Source organism: Leucoraja erinacea, chromosome 24, assembly GCF_028641065.1.
Source record: "Leucoraja erinacea ecotype New England chromosome 24, Leri_hhj_1, whole genome shotgun sequence".
In the NCBI taxonomy this organism is placed as follows: domain Eukaryota; kingdom Metazoa; phylum Chordata; class Chondrichthyes; order Rajiformes; family Rajidae; genus Leucoraja; species Leucoraja erinaceus.
The window spans coordinates 32,928,843-32,936,061 of NC_073400.1; positions in this window are offsets into that span (position 1 = coordinate 32,928,843).

The following is a 7,219-nucleotide window of genomic DNA, read 5'->3' on the forward strand; positions in this document are numbered from 1 at the left end:
AAGAATATGTCGGAGAGTGACTCGTGCAAAAAGACCGAGAATTGACAAAAACTCAAGTTTGGTCTCCGACGCTCAACACACACACACAACAACTTCTTTGACGATCGTTCCTTCTGCATTATTTTGTTACTTGTGGGGTCCGCCCTGGTTTCAGATCTTAAAATGGGTGGTTGCTTGCTAAGCAGGTTAAAAAAAAAACCCACTTTTTAAAATAAGTGTGGGTGTGTATGTGCGTGCGAGTACGTCACTGTCTTGTGAAGAGGAGCAGAGATGAACCTCATTTGCAAATGGAAGAAGGGTTTTATAGTTTGAAACACTTCCGCACAGTCAGGATGTAACAAAGAAACGCACAGGCAGGTTGTGGAGTCACAGAGCACGGAAACCAGGCCCTTCGGCCCGACATACCCATGCTGACCAAGATGCCCCATCTACGTAAAGAGACAAAGAACTGCAAATGCTGGTCTGTACCAAAGATAGACACAGAGTGCTGGAGTAACTCAGCGGGTCAGGCAGCATCTGTGGAGAACATGGATAGGTGACGTTTCACAGAGTGCTGGAGTAACTCAGCGGGTGCAGCAGCATCTATGGAGCGAAGGAAATAGGTAACGTTTCGGGCCGAAACCCTTCCGGGTTTCGGCCCGAAACGTTGCCTATTTCCAGAAGGGTTTCGGCCCGAAACGTTGCCTATTTCCTTAGCTCCATAGATGCTGCTGCACCATTACTCAGTGGGTCAGGCAGCATCTGTGGAGAACATGGATAGGTGACATTTCACAGAGTGCTGGAGTAACTCAGTGGGTCAGGCAGCATCTGTGGAGACCATGGATAGGTGACGTTTCACAGAGTGCTGGAGTAACTCAGCGGGTCAGGCAACATCTGTGGAGAACATGGATAGGTGACGTTTTTGAGTTGGGAACCTTCTTCCAAGCTAGATGATGATGATGATGATGATGATGATGATGATGATGATGATGATGATGATGATGATGATGATGATGATGACACTTTATTGTCACTTTAGGTCCTTGAAATTCTTTGTTTTGTCGACAATTCACAAAGTAGGCAAAGAGTCGCTGATAAAGTTACAAAAGTATTGATTGTAGCCCCCGGTGTTCCGGTCCCATTGATCAGCGACTCTTTGGTCCGTATCCGCCAGTGTAGACAGAGGAGTAAAGTAGAAAAGATGACAGAAAATCCATGCACAGCAAGATCCCACATGAATTAATACGTTGATTGGCCAAGTATTCACATACAAGGAATTTGCCTTGGTGCTCCGCCCGCAAGTGACAACATGACAGTTAGGAACGACACATAAAACATTAAACATTAATAATAAAACATTATGGATTAAACGTGTGAATTAAATTAAATACCAGAGCAAAAGGAGGCTACAGATGTTTGGTTATTGAGTAGAGCTACTGCTCGTGGAAAAAATCCGGAGTCGCCTTCCAGAGGGAAGTGATTCAAAGAGTTTAATAATAATAATAAATTTTATTTATGGGCGCCTTTCAAGAGTCTCAAGGACACCTTGTGGGCAGAATCATTAATTCCCTGCACAGATGCTGCCTGACCCAAAACTTAGAATATTGTGTTCAGCTCTGGGTTGATGTTGTCAAGCTGGAATGAGTGCAGAGAAAATTTACAAGGATGTTGCCCGGACTAGATGGTGCAAGGGAAAAATTAAGTAGGCTGGGTCTCTATTCCTTGGAGCGCAGGAGGATGAGGGGTGATCTTATAGAGGTGTATAAAATCATGAGAGGGAATAGATCGGGTAGATGCACAGAGTCTCTTGCCCAGAGTAGGAGAATCGAGGACCAGAGGACACGGGTTTAAGGTGAAGGGGAAAAGATTTAATAGGACCCTGAGAGGTAACTTTTTCACACAAAGGGTGGTGCGTGTATGGAACAAGCTGCCAGAGGAGGTAGTTGAGGCTGGGACTATCCCAACGTTTTAAGAAAGAGTTAGACAGGTACATGGATAGGACATGTTTGGAGGGGTGTGGATCAAATGCTGGCAGATGGGACTAGTGTGGCTGGTGTGGGCAAGTTGGGCCGAAGGGCCTGTTTCCACACTGTATCACTCTATGACTCTGTGCCCTGTGGAGCTCCTCTTGCAAGACACAAACACACAGTGCTTTCCTGCCTGGAGGTCTGAGACCAATGGTGCCCCACTAGGTACAGGGCTGGGGCCACTGGTTTTTGTGATTTAGTTTAGTTTACTTTAGTTTAGAGATTCAGCACGGACCATCGACCACCCGTTGACACTAGTTCTGTGTTAGCCCACTTCCTCTTTTATTCATCTTTTTATTTTTATTTATTAGAAACATAGAAAACAGGTGCAGGAGTAGGCCATTCGGCCCTTCGAGCCTGCACCGCCATTCAATATGATCATGGCTGATCATCCAACTCAGTATCCTGTACCTGCCTTCTCTCCATACCCCCTGATCCCTTTAGCCACAAGGGCCACATCTAACTCCCTCTTAAATATAGCCAATGAACTGTGGCCTCAACTACCTTCTGTGGCAGAGAATTCCACAGATTCACCACTCTCTGTGTGAAAAATGTTTTCCTCATCTCGGTCCTAAAAGACTTCCCCCTTATCCTTAAACTGTGTGACCCCTTGTTCTGGACTTCCTCAACATCGGGAATAATCTTCCTGCATCTAGCCTGTCCAACCCCTTAAGAATTTTGTACGTTTCTATAAGATCCCCCCTCAATCTTCTAAATTCTAGCGAGTATAAACCGAGTCTATCCAGTCTTTCTTCATATGAAAGCCCAGGAATCAGTCTGGTGAACCCCCCCTCAGTCTTCTAGCAAGTGTGTTAGAAGCAGGTATGCAAAAATGTAACCAGCGGCATATGACATGATACAGTTACCGTACAGCTTCAATCTTGACTTTTATTAGATTAGATTAGATTAGATTAGACAGCCTTTATTGTCATTCAGACCAAAGTCTGAACGAAATTGCAGCAGTCATACATATAATACAATAAGAACAACAATAAACACATACTAACATCCTCAGACAGAGGAATTATCTACAGTTAAGAGAAAATAAGAGAGAAAAAGCAGGAGACAGAAAAAGTGGAATGAGAGAAAAAAATCGAACCCCTCGACTACCAGTGGGGTGGCCAAGTAGTGAGTGAATAAAAGAACGAAGAAAGGAATAGAGAAATAAAAAGATAAAAAAGAAAGAAGAGAAAAGTGACGATATACCCCCCTCACATCCCCCCCCCCCCCCCTTCACCCAACCCGTAATTAGATTTAAATTGTGTTGCACCATGCTATCCTTGTAGTAAATCATAGTGTAACAATGTTAAATGGAATCAGGCTCTTCGACCAAAGCTAACCAGTTATCATCAGTTCACACTACTTCTGTTATCCGACTATCTCCTTCAGCTCCATATGAACCAGGGGCAAATGAGAGACCAATTAACCTACAATCCCACACATCTTTGAGACATGGTAGGAAACTGGAGAACACCAGAGGAAATTTTGTGGTCAGAGAGAGAACATGCAAACTCCACACAGACAGCAACCGAGGTCTGAATTGAATCTGGGTCTCTGGCGCTGTGAGGCAGCAGCTCTACCAGCTACGCCACTGTGCTGCCACAGTGGCGTGTTTCTAGAAGACGTCTAAGAAACAGGGCAGCCTAAAAAAAACGCTGGCTCCACAATCATACAAAAATGTTCTTGTAGAAGTGTTGAAATACGGGTTGACCGGTTAAGCACGGACTTGTAGGGCCGAGTGGCCTGTTTCCGTGCTGTAATTGTTATATGGTTAATTGTTATATGGAATGGTGTCCATGTCTTTGAAAAGTGATCTGTTTTTTCTGCTAATATTATCCCACATTCTCACCCACTCCCTACACACTAGGGGGCAGTTTACAGAGGGGCTGATTCACCTACAAACCCCCACGTCTCTGGGATGTGGGAGGAAACCGGAGCACCCGGAGGGAACCCACACGCTGTGAGGTTTGTGCTTTTCCATCGCCCCAGGGTCAATGGCAGCCTTCACAAACCATGGCAGCCAGCCCACGGAAATCATTCAATAACTCTACAGGCTGCACATCAAGTGTTTGATCAACAGCAAAGGTCTACCTGCTGCTGGCTTTTGGCAGGTATTGCCGATAGCATAGTTCATCTCCTGTGCAAACATTTGTTGCAGTGCAGAGTGTATCTGGAACGGCAAAGGTTCATCACATACTGTGTCAATGACTGCTGCAATCAGCTCCGTCAGCAGCCAAGCTGCCACAGCATGGAGTAACTGGGAGAGGGGTACGGGTGGGGGTGTGGGGTGGGGGGGGAGAGGGGTGGGGGGGGGTGAGGGGGGGGGGGGGTGGGTAGGGGTGTGGGTGGGGGGGTGTGGGTGGGGGGGAGAGGGGTGGGGGTATGGGTGAGGGGGGGGCTATGGGGGGGTGTGGGGGAGGAGTGGGTGGGAGGGGGGTGTGGGTTGGAGGGAACAAGGGTAGGAAGGGGATACAAGGAACATTGGTGACTGGGGAATGGGATTAGAGTGTGGGAGAGAGGACCAGGTGTGAGTGGGCGAGGGGGAGGGGGGAGGGGAGTTTAAATGGCAACCAGAGGGTCAATGTTTTTACACAAGGGGTGTCGGGTGTATGGAGCAGGTTGCCAGAGGAGATAGTTGAGGCAGGTACTATTATATTTAAAGTACATGGATAGGACAGGTTTAGAAGAATATTATAGTCATAGAGTGATACAGTGTGGAAACAGGCCCTTCGGCCCAACTTGCCCACACCGGCCAACAATGTCCCAGCTACACTAGTCCCACCTGCCTGCGCTTGGTCCATATCCCTCCAAACCTGTCCCATCCATGTACCTGTCTAGCTGTTTCTTAAAGATTGGGATAGTCCCAGCCTCAACTATCTCCTCTGGCAGCTTGTTCCATACACCCCACCACCCTCTGTGTGAAAAAGGTACCCCTCAGACTCCGATTAAATCTTTTCCCCTTCACCTTAAACCCGTGTCCTCTGGTCCTCGATTCCCCTACTCTGGGCAGGAGACTCTGTGCATTTACCCGATCTATTCCTCTCATAATTTTGTACACCTCCCTGCCACTTTTCCCATGGTCCAAACATAGGCAGGTGGGACTAGTGTAGATGGGGCATGTTGGTTGGTGTGGGCAAGTTGGGCTCCACACTGTAGCACTATGAGGTTGGGGCAAAGTGGCAGGGAGGTTAATGACCAGGTGTGATCAGGCACATCGATGGAATGTTCACACACACACCCATCCCATCTCCACATTAGTGAAATTCAAATAGTGAAAGTCCTGGATAGAGTGGATGTGGATTAGTAGTGGGAGAGTCTAGGACTAGAGGGCACAGCCTCAGAATTAAAGGAATTACCTTTAGAAAGGAGATGAGGAGGAATTTCTTTAGTCAGAGGGTGGTGAATCTGTGGAATTCTTTGCCACAGACGGCTGTGGAGGCCATCAAATGATATTTTTTAGGGGGAGATTGATAGGTTCTTGATTAATACGGGTTTCAGGGGTTATGGGGAGAAGGCAGGAGAATGGGGTTAGGAGGTAGAGATAGATCAGCCGTGATTGAATGGCGGGGTAGAGTTATCGGCCTAATTCTGCTCCATTCACTTACAGTATAATCTTAATTAGAGTGAGCTGCGAGCTGGGTTCAGCTTCTCGTTAGCGAACTCTCCATCAGAGCTGATGCAAGAAAGGAAAGATCCACAGGTGCGCGAGGGGAATTTCCAAGCGCTCTGTGTGTGTGCAAGCGACCATGGGGTGATAGGAGCTGATGGAGGCCAGATAGGCTGAAGGTTACGGCCTGAAAGGTGACCCTTGGACCTGGTGCTAAACACAAAGTCAACACCATCTCTCCGGCCAGTTTGCTCTCATCCAGCCAACTGGCACAGCTCACCGCGACATCAAGGGCCAGTGGCAGCAGCTACTTGGACACGTTACGCGGGGTGAGATACGGGGAGGAATAGGTGGGAAGGGGTGCAGGAGAGAAGGTTCTAAATGAGGAGGAGCTGCGTTGTAATGCAACGCAAAGGGATCTAGGGGTATTAGTACATGAATCACTGAAAGTTAGTATGCAGGTGCAGCAAGCAATCAGGAAGGCCAATGGAGTTCTGGCCTTTATTGCTAGGGGGATTGAGTATAAAAACACGGAGGTCTTGCTGCAGCTGTACACAGTATTAGTGAGACCACATTTGGAATACTGTGTACAGTTCTGGGGTCCATATTTAAGAAAGGATGTACTAGCCCTGGAGGCAGTGCAGCGAAGGTTTACAAGATTAATTCCTGCAATGAGGGGATTGACATATGAGGAAAGGTTAAGTAGGCTGGAACTCTACTCTTTGGAGTTTAGAAGAATGAGAGGCGATCTCATTGAAACATATAAAATCGTGAGGGGCCTTGATCGGGTGGATGCACCGAGGATGTTCCCAATGATCGGGGAAACTAGAACTAGGGGACATAGTTGCAGAATAAGGGGGGGCTCTTTTAAAACTGAGATGAGGAAGAACTTCTTCACCCAGAGGGTGGTTAATTTATGGAATTCACTGCCCCAGGGAGCAGTGGAAGCAGAAACTTTAAATATATTTAAGACTAAAATAGATGTTTTTTTTGCTGCCAAGGGGATAAGGGGCTACGGGGAGAGGGCAGGGATATGGACCTAGGTATGGTGTTAGTATAGATAAGATTGAGTGATCTCCTGGACAAGTGTCGATCGCCTAGATTGGGGTCGGAGAGGAATTTTCCCGGATTTTTTTCCCGAATTGGACCTGGGTTTTTATCCGGTTTTTTGCCTCCCCCAGGAGATCACGAGGTTCTTGGGGTGGGGAGGGGTGATAGCGGTATAAAGGGGAGGGTAGTGTCTTGTGTTCTGTGTCTTGTGTCTACTGTTTGTGGGTAAGTGTGTCTGTTTAGTGTTCAGCCATGAGCGAATGGCGGTGCGGGCTCGATGGACCTGGTGGTCTGCTCTCGCACCTACTTTCTATGTTTCTATGTTTCTAAGGGGGGGCAGGGGGAGGGGGGGGATAGGGGGTATTACTTACTTGAAATTTGTGAGCTCAATGTTCGAACCAGAATGTAGAAACAAGGAACTGTAGATGTTCAGTCTGAAGGAGTCTCCTGACAGATGCTGCCTGATCCCATGTTCTCCACAGATGCTGCCTGACTCGCTGAGTTACTCCAGCACTCTGTGAAACGTCACCTATCCATGTTCTCCACAGATGCTGCC